This window comes from Chrysochloris asiatica, unplaced genomic scaffold (assembly GCF_000296735.1).
Source record: "Chrysochloris asiatica unplaced genomic scaffold, ChrAsi1.0 scaffold00070, whole genome shotgun sequence".
Lineage (NCBI taxonomy): Eukaryota > Metazoa > Chordata > Mammalia > Afrosoricida > Chrysochloridae > Chrysochloris > Chrysochloris asiatica.
This window is the reverse complement of record NW_006408588.1, coordinates 11,016,571-11,035,011: the sequence shown is the minus strand read 5'-3', so window position 1 is coordinate 11,035,011 and position 18,441 is coordinate 11,016,571. Positions and strand designations below refer to the sequence as shown.

The 18,441-nt window shown below is 41.1% G+C and overlaps 1 protein-coding gene across 4 annotated transcripts in view; it reads left to right on the top strand.

The window, feature by feature from the left end:
- The window catches only part of NRXN3 (neurexin 3), a 1,807,186-nt gene that overhangs the window by 1,502,684 nt on the left and 286,061 nt on the right, over positions 1–18,441 (top strand). The gene's annotated exons all lie outside the window — the stretch shown is intronic.

The window sequence follows — 18,441 nt, the reverse complement described above, 5'->3', positions numbered from 1 at the left end:
GTTAGCAGTTCATTGCTTATGCTACACTGTCACTAGGATAGATCTAGTTTCTTGTATACTAATATCTAATTCCTCTTTTTTTCCCCACTTTTTACCTGGCCCCTAGGAAATAGAGAAGAATTTTTTTTGTCATGTTGGGAATATAATGAAACCTCCTGGCTCCATTTACTTGGACAGTTTATCTAAGCCTGATAGTGGATATCTATTTGGAAATATGATATGAAAATTGTCTTTATTTTGTATATGTTATTTTAGGGAATTGGGAGCTTGTTTCACATCTGTCTTTCCTCCCTTAATATTTTGTAATGCTATGTCTTCTCACTACTCCATATATTTCAAATTGTCACAAACATCTTGTTTTTCTCTTCATTACCCAATAAGTTACATGATTCCATCCTTGTTTTTCAGATGAGGAAACTGTCCAAAGTATTTTTTATTTGTTCTAAGCCCTTTATCAAAGTGAACAGCTTGAGCACATATTTAATTCTTCTGGCTCTCAGACTGTTGCCCTTTGTGCTAAATTGGGTATCCCTAGTTGAATTCTTGAGGCTCTGAAAGATGTGAGATATAATTTCCTACCTCCTGGTGTGCCTAATCAAGTGCTCCCAGCAGAGTATATGATCGATAGACACTTGATTGCAATACTTTTTTTTTTTCACTTGATTCTAATTTATGCATCACTGATTTGGATGAACACAAGTATTACTGGAAAAGATCTGGAGGCAAGTCCTCCAATTAGGAGATGGTCCTAAAGACTGTGATGAGGGGGTGGGCTCCCAAAGGGCAGAGCTAGAGTGCTGTACCAACCTGCAGTTACCGCACTAAAGAGTGATGAAAAGGCATGAAGATGAGAAAGAGTTTCTCTGGGAGCCTGGCAATCTGAGTATTTCTAAGGTCAAAATAGTGTTTAATGGGAACCAAATGGTTCAAGGAACTGGTAATGGAATGGAGCATTGTTCCACCTCTACAACTTCAATTTGAATCTAGTCCAAGTAAAGAATCAGCGTGGGCTGGGGGCCTTGGTAATGGAAGACTGAGCCTCTTGCCCTCCAGCTGCACAGAGCTGACTCTGGCCTGCTGGCAATTATCCTGAAGGCTGTTCACTGGACTGTGGGAATTAATGGCCATGGTCCCACGAGAGGTGCCCATGGTCACACTTGAAACACTTTCCCTAAGCAAAATTGTAGCAAAAGTGAAAATGCAGTAAATGAAGCATGGATGGAGATTTTGCAAACTCTGCCCCCCACCCCACCCCACCAATGTTCATGATCTGACTGGGCAAGTGAAACATTACATTAAAGAATAAGAAAGAAATACAGAAAAGCATGCATCTGGAGTCCTTGTTGACTAGGTACTGGAGAGATTGTAAGATGATGGTAGGATAGATTTAGTTCATCAGTGATGGCTCTACATTTATAGTTGTTCTCAACTCTGTACAACTATGCGTACTGGCTAAGGAAAAGGTGGAAATCCAGTAGTGCAAAGGAAGTTTCTTTTTTTAATGAGGGAATGGTACCACAAATTTACTCTGGGCTGGTCCAGGCCTAAATCTGTCCAGTGTTAGGGTCACCTCTGGGTTAGCAATCCCCATTCACTGAAGTGCGTGTTGATACTAGATGATCCTATTGTTTTTCCTTCACTCTGGATTTCATGATTCCAAAGTCTGTGTTAGATTCACATTGTTCTATAGGGGCAAAGACCCAGAGTTCTGCTGAAGATGCCAAGGTTGTCCAAGGGCTGGGTTAGGACTGCTCTTCAGATGGCTTTTGATGGACACTTAGGGACCTACATTCCCCGCAGTGCTCATCAGATTACTTGAAAACAAAACAACAACACCACCAAAAAAATAGGGTCAGAGAAATTAGCTTTGAATATGCTGAACTTTGAGTCCTTGTCCAAATGCACGCACTGAAACATTTATGGACGTACATATACAATGAGCTCTTCGTTTCTCTACTACTATACTTCTTTCTTAACCTTTTGGACCTATGAGGGGGCTTCCGAAAGTTTGTGGGAAAGTTCCATTACCTTTTCATTACATTTCTCCACATACTTTTTATAAGCCCCCTCATATCCATTTACCATCTTTACACTAATGAACAAATCGTAGCATTTTCATAAGAGAAAGAAGAAAGAATGTTTGTGCCCTTTAAATGCCACAATGTAAGTGCCTCTTCATGTCTTATGTGGATTCATTTAAATTCCAAGGATGACTGGTGCTTCTAAAGCTGCTGGCTCAGGAGCGCTCACAGAGCTTGCCATACAGAACATGCCTTACGTTACAAATTGGTTAGGATCATGAATTATAGTAAATTAAGGTGAAGAGATACACTCTCTAATTATTCTATCAAAAAGACACTCACAGAGCTTTGAAATAATTCTCAGTTCTGGTATGGTGAATGTTGTTTCAAAGGCGTATAAGTCAGCTCTCTGTGACATGTTCTCAAGTCCCTGGTTTGGGTCACCTTTACCAATTTCATCCACAGCCCAGAAAATGGCATTTCTTTTCATATTTCTACTTAGGTGTTCAGATTTCTCTCCTCTTCAGAAACTTGTTTCAGAAGTGCCTGGATGACGCCTGAAAGGATGTGGTTGGAATCCATCAGCCTCTTGGTGGGAGAAAGATGTGACTGTTTCCATGAAGGTCTTGGGAACGCTATGGGACAGTTCTCCAGTTCTCCATAGGGTTACTATGAGTCAGAACACATTTAAGTTGTCCTGGTGGCAAAATGGTCAAGCATTATGTGCTAACCAAAAGGTCAATGATTCAAACCCACCACAGCTCCATAGGAGGACAGACTTGGCAATCTGCTTCCAGAAAGATTACAGCCAAGAAAATGCTAAGGGGCAGTTCTTCTGTGTTCCGTTGAGTCTCTCTGTGAGTTGGTATTGATTTGAAGGCATACAGTAATATACACAGAGGCTTTGATGCCATCACAGAGGCCAGCAGGCACTGCCTTCTCCAGATGTACTGCAGCTCTTGAGATTGCTCTTGTTTTTATTATGTTACTTTTATTATGATAGTGCAGGTAAGTCAGACTCTACCTTTTGAATTAGAAACGCTGATACAATCCAAGAGAGAAAGTTGACAAAGAGGACCATAAAATATCACCTGGGTGAAACGTCTGGCTACGACACTATCTGCAGGACACACACACACCACAGCCCCAGTGTGCAGACAGCACTGCTGATAGATGGGAGTCCGCTGGCCATTTTGTTTACGATAACTGGGAAAGGAAAAATGAGCCCCCGTTTCGGAATGTCCATCCCTAGATGATGCCACAATAGATTCCCCTTGCAGGTAAACCAAGAGAGCTCAGTTAATCACCATTTATCACTCAAGTGACTGAAGTGTCCTGCAGATGCATTGGCGCCCTGGAGACTGAGATATTCATTGGGTTGCAATGCTTTTCTCTTCTCTCATTCCACCTACTACAAAAAACTCAAGTCCTAGCATGAGACTGATGTGTGCTGGCTTCCAGATTACCCAGCCTTCCACATGCACATGGTTCACTCCCTCTGAACAAGATACAGTTTCAGAAAGAAAGCTCAATATCATTATAATTTTAATAACTCTACAATGTTTGCTCCATTTCATGTACGACCAAGATATTCCAAGCTACCTACCTTCACTTTTGCCAGAAACTTCTAACGTATTTCTCTGCCTCCACCTCTGCCTTACTTCAAATGATGCTATGTTGAGTTGATTTTAATATCAAAGCCACTGTCATGGGATCCCAATTAGATTAGTTAATGCCTGATTGGGTGAAGTTGCACTTACAGGTCATGTTATCATATTAGAAATGTACTCTGTTTGCCAGATACTAGTTGCTAAGTAGGTATGAGCTGTCCATTTGAGGCTCACCACCATCATATTAAACTTATTGTGATCGTGTGAGCATAAATTATCAGTCATATAATGAAAAAGATTATGACTCTCCTTTACTTATATAACGTTCCATGACAAGGGTTGAGAAATTTTTATGAGAAAAATAACCTCATAATAAATATGTTTAGGCTTGTAGGCCCTGTGATTTTTGTGGTTAAGCATTCATCTGCTAACCAAAAGATCTATAGTTTGGACCCCCCCAGCCAATTTGTGGGAGAAAGATGTAGCAGCCTCCTTCTGTAAGGAAGCCTTGGTGACCCTCTGGGGCCCTTCTATTCTGTCCTATAGGATCATTGTGAGTTGGAATCAATTCATTGATAGTGGGTTTTATGTTGCTATTTTTTCCCCCACCCAATTTTGCTATTGTAATATGAAAGCAGTCATAGACAACACATGCATGAATAAGCTCAGCAGTGTTCCAATAAAATTTTATTTACAAAATTAGGCACAGCCAGATTTAGCCCATACCTTGGGTTTTGTAATGCCTACTCCAAGCTAGTCTGCCTCATCCAACTTTTGCATGCCCATTCCCAAATGTCCTCATACAAACTTGCAATCATCAACTTTGTATTCTTTGCATCATTCCAAGTACTGATGCTCTTGGTTCTGAAATGTGTACCTTTATCCTTTTTCAGTTAGAAAATGGGACTGACATTTGCTGGAGAGTTCATGTGTGGGAGTGATAGTTAAGGTTTTGTGTCAGTTTGGATGGACCAGGATTCTCAGTGTTTTGAAGGTTAATGCACTGGACTGCAAAGTCAGTTTGATCCATGAGGTTGGTGGCTCAAGCTCACCAGTCGCTCCATAGAAATCCTATACAAGGTTGCTATGGGGCGGAACCTACTCAATGGCACTTAACAGCAACAGTCACCTCCACGATGAGATCTAATTCAATAGAGTCAAGTCCATGGTATAATTTGATGTGGTAAGCCCTGATTTAATGTAATCATCCTATGTTGTAAATCATCAGTTCTATGGTAATGTAGCTTGAGTCAATCCCTTTGGAGATATAAAAGGAGATAGAAGTGAGCTGAACTCAGAGGAACTTATTCCCACCAAGATATGAGAACCAAGAGTGGAATGTATCCTTTGGAGCTTGGGTCCCTGATGCCTGAACAGTGAAGCTCCTAGAGCCAGAGGAAGATTGATGCCAAAACACATCGAGAACTCCTAAGAACGCTGGGGTCCTGGTGTGGCACTGTAGGATAAGCACTGGACTGCTAACTGCAAGGTCAGTGGTTCAAACCCACTAGCTGTTCCTTGGAAACCCTACACAAGGTTACTATGAGTCAGAACTGACTGGATAGCATTTAACAACAAGTTGATGTTAATGAGGTCCAATGCAAGCTACAGGATTAGACTGCATTGTGAGTCAGTCTCTTGAAAGATAAAAGGTGGGAGATATGAACTGAGCTCTGAGGGACCTACTACCACCAAGATAAAAGAGTCAGGAATGGGGTGTGTCCTTTGGAGCTGGGGCCCCTGCACTGTGAAGCTCCTAGATCCAGAGAAAGGTTGATGACAAGACACATGGAGGACTACGGATCCTGACAGGTGACAAGGACCTTTCCCCAGAACCCGTGCTCTGAATTCAGACTTGCAGCCTCCTAACCTTTGACAGAGTACATTTCCATTTGTTAAGGCCATCTGATAGAGCAGCACAACCAGAATCCTTGGCTGATGTTTATTATTCACATAGCTCTATGCACTCTGAAGCTGCAATGCTGACCCAGCTTTTCAGGTGGAAGATGGTCAATAGCAAAGTGTTGTGGAGAAAGGTTTTCTTGTAGCCACAGAGTGGGTAGAAGGGATAGTTGCTGTTTATTGATTTTTTCTGAAATTTCCATAGATGATATGTTAATCCATGGCCTGGAATCTAGTTCTTTGAGAAGAGTTTCTCCTTTGTAGCCCATTCAAGACAGATCATGCATTTCTGTCAGCTATAACTATAATGTAGTTTGTATGTAGTGAAGGCGCAAGGAACTGAGTTAGAGTTGGGGCTATCAGCTAATGCCGTTGTACCAGAAGAGTCGTACTGACAGATGTATTGGAAGCAGCAAGAATTTAAAAGGGACCAGATAAGGGAAGTAACAGAGGACATGTTATTTATATTTTAGGCCTCCTATTTCCTGTTCATGTGACATTGAACTTCAAAATTTATATCTGCCAAATGGGCAATTTAGCAACACAGAGTAGGAGCAGAGCCAGAGTTAGAGAGATTATCCAGACATGCTTTTCTTGCTCACCTTGTTTTCTGGACATTAGACCACAACCTTCCACCAAATATACAAAATTTCACCTCCGTGTATATGTGTGTGTATGTGTACATGCATGCTGCACAGAAGATTGCTGTGGGGAATGTGTTCATCCCACATGTGAATGTATGGAGTATAGATTCGGCCATGAAGTAGATACCTCATGGATGTTTGTTGAGTTGCGGAGTCCTATGCAGAGATTCTTAGCAATAATGCTGTTTAATGCAGGAATTGTCTTGGATGTTGTTGATGTTTGCAAGGTGTCATTAGCAGAGCCCTCTTCCCTGCTTCCCTTCCCCAGTGTGGCAACCAAAAATGCCCAGCATATAGTTCATATATTCCCTGGGAACAGAATTATCCTTGGCTGAAAACCACTGCCCTCAGAGTTAAGACAGTGAGACCCAGAATTTAGCCAGAATCTGAGACAAGTACATGGTTTGTGAAAATATAGATTGCAGGGGTCCACCCCAAATTTTCTGATTCAAAGGGTCTAAAGTAGACTGTGAGCCACAAGGTTGGTGGTTGGACCCTACCAGCTGCTCCAAGGGACAAAGATGGGGCTTTATGCTTCTGTAGAGATTTACAGGTTCAGAAACCCTATACAGGATCGCTCTGAATGAGAACCTACTCAAGGGCACTTAAACAAAAACAAAAACTAAGTTCAGTTCCAGAATTGTGCATTCTAACAAGTTCTTAGGTGATGCTAATTAATGTTTGTGTGTAGGTAAGATGTATGATGTTCTGAAGTAATTCTACATGTTTTAAAATATGTCTCCGAATTGTGAGATCTGAGGTCTCTTCTCAACGCCCATTAGGTGCTTCCTCACAACTGGGGTAGAGACATTTGGGAAAGAAGCTAGGTACTAGTGGGGGATGAGATGTTCAGTCTGGACCAGACTGCAGTCAGCATTACCCTTCCAGCTGTCACTTGAGCCCTGCCAGGATGCTGCTCTAGGACTTGGCACTGGGCTTCCTGAAGAAATGAACTTTAATTTCCACTCTGTAGTCAAGCATACCTAATAAACCAGCTAGTGTCACACTGGGGTCTGTGGAAGTGAACGACGTGATGATTTGGGCTGGGAAGATTATAGCCATGGCGGAGACTTGTGTCTTAATTCCATGCCACAGCTGCTTTATCCTGCCTTGATTCTCCCTGCCAGGTCAGGGTTCCTGTTGTCCTATACTGTCATCCCTGCTCTTGTTTTTTCCCCCTCCTTTTGCTGAGAGATAGAGATGGAGCTGTCTTGAGCTATTTATCAGTCTTATCTCTGTTGGCCCCTCTGTATTTTAAACTGTGGATCTAATCCACTTTAATTGATTGACCTCACACAACCAGACATCAGCAGAATACTGGGCACAGCCCAATTGTAGCCAGGGGAGAGTGCAAAGGTCATTGAGGCCTCTGCAGGTTTAAGAAAATAGAATTAGTTTCCAAGCCATTTAATGTGAATTTTCTAGGGACAATCTATATAGATTCTGGAGTTGATGATCTTAAATGGGAGAAGGTTATTTCAAATAGATCAGCATCCTTCAGTGAATGTGCAAATGCCTCTGTCTCATTTGTCTCATATGCAGCCATCCGCCATTAACATCACTATCATCACCCACTTCATTCCCACCATTAACATCATTTTCACATCACCCATTTGTAGAGCATGTCAGAAATTTCAAGCATTTCATTACGTTCTCTTCATAATGTTAATTCATCAATGCCGTTTAATGTTGGTATGATTGTTGGCATCCCGGTGTGGATAAGCACTGAACTGCTAACTACAAGGTTGGCTGTTTAAACCCACCAGATGATCCTCAGAAACCCTATACAAGGTTGCTATGAGTCAGAACCACTATCACCAACATTATTATTTTGCTGTTGTATTCTCATTTTTCATATACATAGCCTGAGACTTGGATAGTTAAGGGGCCACACACCTAAGATCCCATGTCCAAAAAGCTGCAGAGTCAGCCCTGGTCTTACCTTTTGACTAATTCTCAATGGCTTCTCAAACTCACAACAGACATTTTCTTCTCCCCAGCTCACTGCTGAAATCTCTAAGGGGAAAGGGGACCACGCCATTGGCATGAGGCCAGAAGGAATGCACACTCGGTCTTCATGCTGCATGGCTAGAATTTTGTCTCTGTGGATGATGCCTGATGGGTTCTTTGGCTGTCTTAGACTTCTTGAGGGACAGGGATTGCCTCTGACATCTCTGGGATCCCTTACTAGTGCACAGGCTGTACTTATTATCTATCAGTTGACAGACATCTACAGCCCGAGGCCCTAACCTTGAACAGATGGCCTAGTGGTCTTCACTGAGAGATAGTTAACAGTAACAAAGAAAGTCCACTACCAAATTCAGAGACCCTCACTATAGTCTCTAAGCCAAAATAATCTAATGATTTGATAAGTTTGTACCTCATTCTTTTGTATTTTACAGATTGAATATCTAAAGCGTGTTGAAGGTATATGCCTAGCATACAAGGCATCATGAAACAATATATGAATATGTGAGAAATTATTTTTCCTAAAATACTAAAATCCATTTTAGTCTCTGATGATACTGAAGCTTATGAATATAATTGTTTCTATCATAGCCACACCTTCTAATTCATTCATTCATTTTGTTGTTAGGTGGGTGCCCTTGTGCCAGTTCCAACTCATAGCCATCTTGTACACAAGAAAATAAAGCACTGCCCCACCCTGTGCCATCCTTACAATCTTTGTCAGGTTTGAGCCTGTTATTGTAGCCACTGGGTCAATTCATCTCATTGAAAGTCTTCTTTTTTTGATGGGCCTATATTTTACTGGTAAGGAACTCTGTTAGCGTAGTGGTTACGAACTGGGCTGTGAACCTCAAGGTCAGCAGTTCGAAACTACCAGCTGTTCTGTGGAAGAAAGGCTTTCTGCTCCCATAAAGATTTATAGCCTCGGAAATCCTGTACAGGGTTGCTGTGAGTTGGAATCAACTCCACGGCAGTTAACCACCAACCACCACCATATTTTACTGGTGTCTGCTGGTAACATGTCCAAAGTACTTGAGGTCACATTCTGCCATCGTCTAATGAACATTCTTAGAAGCTGTGTTTGTTACGAAACAGATGTGTTTATTCTTCTGGCAGTCTATGGTACTTTCAATATTCTTCATCAACAACACAAATCAAATACATGAATTTTTCCTTCTGTTTTCCTCATTCATTATCCATCTTTCACATGCATATAATGCAAATGATAAAAGCATGATTTGTGTTAGGCTCACATTAGTCCTCAAAGTGACATCTTTGCTCTTTAACAATCAATCAGTTTAGGCTGATATAAATAATGTTACATGCATGCCATGTTTTATAAATCACTCAATTACAATGTATAATGCTTGTGACTGAAACATAATATTATAGGAAATACAGGATTTTAAAGACAGACAAGTCTTGGATTTTAATCTAAAAAAATGTCTCTTATTATCTGAATTGCCAACTCTTTGAATTTCTCTGTGTCTTATAATCTATAAAATCTATGGAGTAATTGTAAGGATTCAGAATTCAATCTGTTCACCAATACTTACTGAATGCCTACTGTGTCCATGTTTAAGTGCTAACCAGCCTCAAACACTAAGAGGCATAAAGTAGTTAAGCTGTATTCTCACTCAGTCTGTATGCCCATTGCAAGTGGGTTTATTTTCACCCTCACTGGAAGTGCTCGATTGACAAAGTAAGCACTAACAGCTTTTTGCTGGGTATAGCAGTTGAGAGTAAAAGAGAGATCTCTGGCAGGTCTCACACCAGCAATTAAATGCACAAGTCAGAAGAGCACCCAACTGATTGGTCAAAATTGGTCTCAAAGCCCTACTCATCACAAGGGAACCCAGACATTCTATCTTACTATGAGTTCAGAAGGGACAGAAATAGAAATATTTCATAAACAGTGTGAATAATTACGTTACTTAATGTACATCAGACTTAGAAATGAGAATGAAAGGTCTTTCAGTCTCTGGGGCCAGAGGAGGCATCATATGAATGGTGTTTATCTTGTGTTATTGCCTAGCACATAACTAAGACATTCTGTGGGAAAGCTGGCAGTTAAGATATTGAGAACTACTTCCATTGCACATCTCCTGGCATATATCTGAAAGACTCAGTACTGTTTTCTGTCAGTTACAATGTTCTAAAATTGTAGATCCTGCATTCTGCCTTCCTTGGGGGCACCCTGGAATGAGTGAAGAGCTTGCCTTCAAGGAGAGCTTCACGCCTCATGAATTTTGTCTTGCCTCTGTACATTTCTGACCCAGAAGTCTAACTTGGAGTTGGTAGCATCTCTTGGGTCACCGTCCCAGTTATAACTGTAGTGTGGCTGATGGAGGATCAGAAAATTGGAGCTGTTCTAACATGAGGAACCAGGTGGACTTACAAACAGTCATTATTGCTAAAGAATGACTTAGTCGCTATTTAAAGACAGCTGTTTTCTCTCCTGGTCAATTTTTCCCTGAATGCACTGGGGGAATCCTCAGCAATGTCTTCTGATTTACCACTTGTCTGTTTTTAATATCAAGAAACAACACAGATTGAAGTGATTGCCTTGGTAGCACTTTAGTAGTGATGGGTGTGGAGGGATACAGTTTATAACCATGTTGTTTTTGCAGCTATGCTTCTCTTGTCCTGGGGAAGCTTATATTAAGCACCAAGGGATGAGGAGAGACAGCAACTATTGCTACAGGGTATCAGCCCTGCAGATATATATATGTATTTTTCCCTTAAGCATTCTGTTTGATGAAATTTATACTTATTTTCACACTGTAGCTTGATGACAGTGTCCCCCAAGCCAGTTTGTCCTTTGATCATGCCGCTGCTTTGAATTACCCCAATGATAGGCAAGAAATGGAGAAAAGATGACTGACAAGTTAGAAGTCCAACAACATAGACAGTCCTGTGCCAGGAGCTTTACACAGATGTGTGGTCCAGTAATTCGGAACAGTGTTTGGAGGTGGGAAGCACCCGCCATATCTTTCCATCCAGTTGCTAAGGAACCCACTCCAACTCATGATGCCCTCATGTGTGTCAGAGGAGAACTGTGCTCCATACAGTTTTCAGTGGTTGAGTTGTGGGAATTAGATTGCCAGACATTTCTTCCAAGGATCGCCAGGTAGATTTGAAACTCAAACCTTTTATTTAGCAGCTGAAGCCATAAGCTTTGGCTTTGCCCAGGAGTTAACTATGAGATTTGTCCAACCTGAAAATTGGGAGGTGTGAGTCCACCAGAGGCACCTTGGTAGAAAGGTTTGGCACTATTTCACATGAGAAATCAGCCTCTGGAAACCTTATAAATAACAGGTCCACACATACCTATGTGGGGTTATCATGAATCAGAGTCAACTCCACAACCACCTACCCTTTTATTAAGGAGCTTGGTAACATACTGGCTACAAGTTGGCCTGCTGACCTCAAGGTCAGCAGTTGAAACTACCAGCTCTTCCGTGGGAGAAAGATGAGGCATTCTGCTCCTGTAATTAAGGACTGACAGCCTTGAACACCTTATGCAGGGTCGCTATGAGTTGCAATCGACTCCACGGCACATAACCACTCCCTTTATTAAAGAGAAATCCGAAGTCTAACAACCTGTCAAGGTCATACATCTCTACAGTCAGATGTATTATTTGGACCATGTGATGCCAAAAATCTATATTTATCCCATTGAACCAGTTAACCTTTTCAATAGCCACAGAGCTTTATATATGATCTGATGATTGGATATTCTCTTCTCCTGCTCTCATTTATTCTTTAAATTTGTATAATGTTTTATACAAATTTATGCTGTCATGTTAATCATATTATATCCTAACATCAGCCCTGTGAAGTATGTAATGCTGGCATTTTGTCCCCTTAATACACATCAAGAAAGGGGTTTAGAAATTTGAGTTATTTTCTCAATGTCAACTGGGGCTGACTCTAAAATCAATATCTTATCCTTTACATTTTTTCTCCTCTGGACACAGGACTCAGTAAAATAATCCACTACTATGAATCAATTCTTACTCATAATGATTCTAAACCAAACTCCAAACACACTTCTACAGAGCTAATTCCAACTTCCAGAGAACGCTGTAGGTCAGAGTAAACTGCCCTACAAGGTTTGAAGCCATTCTCCTGAGGAGCAGATGGTGCATCTGAATCACAGATCTTTTGGTTTGCAGCCTAGTAGTTAACCTATTGCATCATCAAAGTTCCTTAATGACCATATGTTGCTGTGGTTGTTGTTAAGTGCCATCCGTCCGGTTGGTTCCGACTCATAGTGACCTTGTTTAGGGTTTCCAAGGATCAGCCGGTGGATTTTGCATTTAGAAATTCAGGGCTTATCTTACAGTGCCTCACCAGCTCCTATGTTGTTGATAAGTGCAATGGAGTTAGTTCTGACTCATTGTGACCCTGTATAGGGTTTCCAAGGAGCAGCTTGTGTGTTTGAACCACCAACTTTGTGTTTTGTGGTCCTGTGCTTATCCTATAGCACCCCTCTAGAACTCCTATTTTTTGTTGTTGTTGTTGTTAAGTGCCGATGAGTCAGTTCTGACTCATAGTGACCCTGTATAGGGTTTCTGAGGAGCAGCTGGTGAGCTTGAACCGCAGACCTTGAAGTTCAAACGGCTTTGCAGTCTGGCACATTAACCCCCAGCATCACACCAGGACTCCAGAACTCCTCTAGGAAACACTATGAGACAGTTTGACTCATAGTCCTGTAGAACTCCTATGTTGTTGTTAAGTGCTGTCGAGTCGATTCTGGCCCATTGCGACCCTGCACAGGGTTTCTGAGGCTGTAACTCTTTATGAGAGCAGAAAGCCTCAACTTTCTCCCAGGGAACTGCTGGTAGTTTCAAACTATGGACCTTGAGATTAGCAGCCTGATTCATAACCATTATGCTACCAGAGCTCCTTAGCGAACTCCTATAGGACTGAGTCAAACTGTCTCATAGTGTCTCCAAGGCTGTAATCTTTCCAGAAGCAGACTACCACATCTTTCTCCTGCAAAATGACTGGTAGGTTCTAATCACTGATCTTTTAGGTAGCAACCAAGTGCTTAACGCCTGTGCAACCAAGATTCATTAAGATACAGTTTATTTTCTTGGCAGCTGAGCATGAAGGATTCTAGCCTGGACAACTGTATGGACACTTGTCACAAGGCTTCTGTGACTTACAGTTAGCCAATGACTATCACACCACTGTGATCCCATGACAAATACAAGGAGATTGCAGTAATGAAATCTTATTCCTGTGAGTAAGGAGATCACATCTGAGGTCGACCGCAGCCACAGTGACCGCTGTGAGGAAACACAAAACGAAGCATCTGGCTAGGGGTCTCCACTGACGCTGTCAGCAAGCTAGCAGGATGGAGGAAACCTCTTTGTCATGGTGATTACATGCCAAATGTGTGGCGTCTAAGATAAGAACCAAATATTCTGGCAGAGATGAAATCTTTTCTTTTTCTTAATCTATTGTGAATCTTGCAATGAATCTGCCCAAGACTATATCTCACTGATCAGCCAGCTCGCTGAACCAGAACTGTACTTTGTCACTGTTGTAGCTGAAAAACTACAGAAGACTGGTTTAAAGAGCTCCTCTGGCTCCCTAAAACTGTTCTCTCTTCATGATTGATTGATTGTTGTTGTTGTTAAGTGCCGTCAAGTTGATTCCGACCCATAGCGACCCTGTATAGGGTTTATGAGGAGCAGCTGGTGAGCTTGAACTGCCAACCTTACAGTTCAAACAGCTTTGCAGTCTGGTGCATTAACCCACAGCGCCACACCAGGACTCCCATGATTGATTAGTGACTCCAAAATTAATGGACTCCCCAGCAGTCCTTTCCATGCCTTCAGATACATATGGGGGTTTCTCATCAAAGAATCAAGGGGCCGTAAACAGTCCACAGCTGTGGGTGGGCCCAGGCGTAGCAATGTCAGCTTAAGTCATGGTGTCCGCAGTCTTCCACTCCTGTCTTCCTACTAAACAGGTAGTGATTGAGGTCATCATTTTATTGTTGGTAAGTGCCCTCAAACCTTGTAGGGTTTCCAAGGAAAGGCTGGTAAGTTTGGACCTCTGACCTGTGGTTCAAATTGACCTTGAAGTCCAGTGCTTATCCTAGAGCACACCACCCCAGGACTCACAGCTTTGCTATTTATGCAGAAGGTGATTAGGTACCAATGCACAAACAAAATCTGCGTATATATCTTAACAGACGAATGCCAACTCTTTCAGTAAAAGTCATACCATTTCTCTAAATTCTCTCAGAACCAAGGAGAAAGAATAAAATTATTCAGAATAATGTTCATTGTGGACATGAAAGATGCAAAAAGAACTTAACAAATCCATTTATCCAAGCATCCTGTTTCAATGCTAGGTGTTTTGTTTAGCGCTGGAGATTTATAGACAAAACCAGCTAAGAACTGAAAATATATTGGTCACAAGAAAAAGATGGAAGAAAGCATGAATTTGTTTTGTCACCATATAGGAAGGTATCGCACTTACTTTCCCAGAGATGAGAACTTGGAATTGACAGGTACAGTTTTACATAGCACATGAGCAGGTCCCACAGGAATCTATGTCTGTCTTGTAGCTCAGTCTTCCTAGATACTTATAATGCTCTCTTTTAAGATCAAGACAGTGACTATGGATCTGTTTTTTTTTTCAGGGAACACAAGATGCATTCAGGTTGTTGTTAGGTGTTGTTGAGTCAGTTCTAACTCCTACTGACCCAGGTACAAAAGAACAAACCATTGGCCAATCCTGTGCTAGCCTCCCAAGCCTTGCTATGTCTCAGCCAATCATTGTAGTTACTGTATCTTTTTATTGAGGGGCTTCTGCTTTTTCCTTGATTGTCTACATTACCAAGAATGAATGCCTTCTCCAGGCACCAGTTTCCTCTTGATTGTTGTTGTTTTTTGCTAAGTGTTGATGAATTGGCACCAACTCATAGTAACTGTATAGGGTTTCCAAGGAGCAGCTGGTGAGTTTGAACTGTCGACTGTGTGGTTCAGACTGACCTTGCAGTCCAATGCTTTATCCCACAGCATCATACTTGTCTAAAATGCATACGATGAATTCTTGTTATCTTCCCTTCTAAGGAGTACTCAGAGTGTCTAAGACAAATTTGTTCACTCTTATAGTGAGCAATAAGGAGCTCTGGTAGCGCAGTGGTTACGAATCAGGCTGCGAACTGCAAGGTCAGCAGTTCGAAACTACCAGCTGTTCCGCGGGAGAAAGATGAGGCTTTTCTACTCCCATAAAGATTTACGACCTCGGAAACCCTGTACAGGGTTGGTATGAGTTAGTTCTGACTCCATGGCACATCACCATCACCACCATAGTGAGCAATAGTGAACACTTTTATAGGGATTTCATAGTCTATGCAATATTTTTTGCCATTACTGTAATTCAAAAGCTTCAATTCTTCTGTTTTCCTTATTCACTAGCCAGTTTTTCATGCATGTGAAGCAATTGAAAATATCATAGTTTGGGTAAGGAACACCTTAGTCTTCAAAGTGACATATTTGATTTTTATTCCTTTTAGGAGGTCTTTTGTAGCAAATTTTCCCAATGTAACATGTCACTCAATGTCTTAACTGCTGCTTCCATGGGTGCTGATTGAGGATCCAACTAAAATGATATTTTTGACTTCAATCTTTTCCCCGTCTGTCATGATGTTGCCTGTTGGTTTGGTTGTGAGGATTTTGTTTTCTTTACGGTGAGGTGTAATTCATACTGACGGCTGTATTTTGTTATCTTCATAAGTAAGTATTTCAAGTCCTCTTTACTTTCATCAAAGAAGGGTATATCATCTGCATATTGAAGTTTCATAGTGAGCTTTCCTCTAATGTTGTGTTACTTTCTTCTTCGTATAGTCCAACTTCTTAGCTTTTTTTTAGCTCAGTATACAAATTGAATAAATAAGATGAAAGGATATAATCTTGATCTTTCCTGATTTTAAACCCTTTGTTCCCACTCTTGCCTTTTGGTCTATGCACATGTTCCTCATCTCATGAACACAATTCAGTGTTCTAGAATTCCCCTTTTGTACAGTGTTACCCATAATTTGTTATGATCCCACACACTCAAATGTGTTTGTATAATCAATCAAAGGTAAACATCTTTCTGATATTCTGTGCTTTTAGCCAAGATCCATCATACATTAGCAATGATATCCCTCATTTTATGTCCTCTTCTAAATCCAGCTTGAATAACTGGTAGTTTCGTGTTGATGTACTGCTGCAACCATTTTTAAATTATCATCAGCAAAATTTTATTTGCATATACTATTAATGAAAATATGTTGTTGTTGTTGTTAAGTGCTGTCGAGTCAGTTCTGACTCAACAGTGACACTGTATAGTGTTTCCAAGGAGCAACTGGTGGATTTGAACCACCGACCTTACTGTTAGCTTATCCTACAGTGCTGCACCAGGACTACATGAATGAAAAATATGTTCCCATACTAAAGGATAATTGTCAAATTAAATAAAGCATGACTTTAGTAAAAATAAGTTTACCAAACCATATGGAAACCAGTATCTAAAATCCCACCAGAAATCTTAATTTGTTAATGTTAACCATGGGTAGATATATAGATGGACACACAGATAGATGGATAGCTGCCATCTAGTAGTTTTCAATCATGGCTTCCTGAAGTACAATAGAACCAATGAGCTTGGTCCTATGTCCTACTCATGGTTGCTGGCTGGTCTGAGCACATCGTTGTGGCTTTTGTACTAATCCAGCTCATTGTTTTCTTTGCCCTTTCTGGTCCTCTGATTCAACAAACACAATGTCCCCCACAAATGATTCATCCCTCCTAAAAATGCCCTAGTGGGTTAATGCGCCAGACTGCAAAGCCATTTGAACTTCAAAGTTCAAGCTCACAAGCTGCTCCTCGGAAACCCTATATAGAGTCGCTATGGCATTACAGCACTTAACAACAGCAACAATAAAGCATCCAAAGCAAATTAATTGAACATGGGTCTGTTTTGATCTGTGAAAATTTCCTTCATTCATTTTTGGAAGTAGATCACCAGGTTTTTCTTCCTAGTCTTCCGTACACTGAGTATTCTGCTGAAACCTGTACACTATGGCGGAGTCTACTGGTTCTTGAAATACTGATAGCATCGCTTTCAGCATCACAGCAACACATAAGTCACCATGGTATGACATCTTAGAGATGAGAGTGCGGGTACTTTAGTCATGTTGTTGTTATTGGTATGTGCGATTGATTCAGTTCTGATCCATAGCAACCCTGTCTAGGGTTTCTGAGAAGCAGCTGGTGAGCTTGAATTGCCAACCTTGCAGTATAAACGTCTTTGCAGTCTGGCACATTAACCCACAGCGCCATAACATAATAAATAGCAGTAGATTCATGCAACAATAATGAGTGAATAATCAAATGACTAAATTATCTGATTTATTCAGCAAAACGTTTTCTGGATCATAGAGTACTTTATTCTGAATTTCCCCTTCTCTCCTTCTTTTCCTCCTGTTTTTCTTATTCTTCTCCTTGAAAACAGAAATGGAGGATTACAGAGTCTGTGTGCATGAGAATGATCACTCCGTTTTATATACCATCATAATTACAACTAAATTTTATTAAACTTAATTATGAAACCTATGGCTTAGCCCCCCAGAAATCAGATAATGAGGGAAATTGAGGAAAATGCCTCCTGTGTCTTCATGTCCTGAAATGCATTGGTGACTATCTAAACTGTAAGAGAGGCTGATCATACTTATTAGTAATATTAATTTCATTTTATATCTCACTACAAATATTAAATTTGAGTCTTGTTGTTGTTGTTGTTAAGTGCCGTCGAGTTGGTTCCAACCCATTGTGACCCTATATAGGGTTTCCAAGGAGCAGCTGGTGAGCTTGAAGCGCCGACCTTGCAGTTCAAACAGCTTTGCAGTGTGGTGCAGTAACCCACAGCGCCACACCAGGACTCCAAATTTGAGTCTTGGTGGTAGCAAATAATCAGGGAAGGGAAACAGAAAGAGTTTGAATAGGATTATTATCTGTGCTTCTGTGTGTCCTGGTGATTCCCAGGAGGTGGATACCATCACCACCTTCACCCTCACGGTCATTCGTTATAACCTCAACTTCATCGACAAAGTCGCTCTTCTGGAGTTTCTTCATGTGTTTCCCATGCTCACAAATCTTTGAAGTCACAGAGATTCTCTTCTTCTGGTGATACAATTCAATGGCTGTAAATATTGCATCCCTCTTTGGATTAGTTTTAGGAATAAGTATGGGAAGAGTGACAGACGTGGGACTCTGAAAACACAGC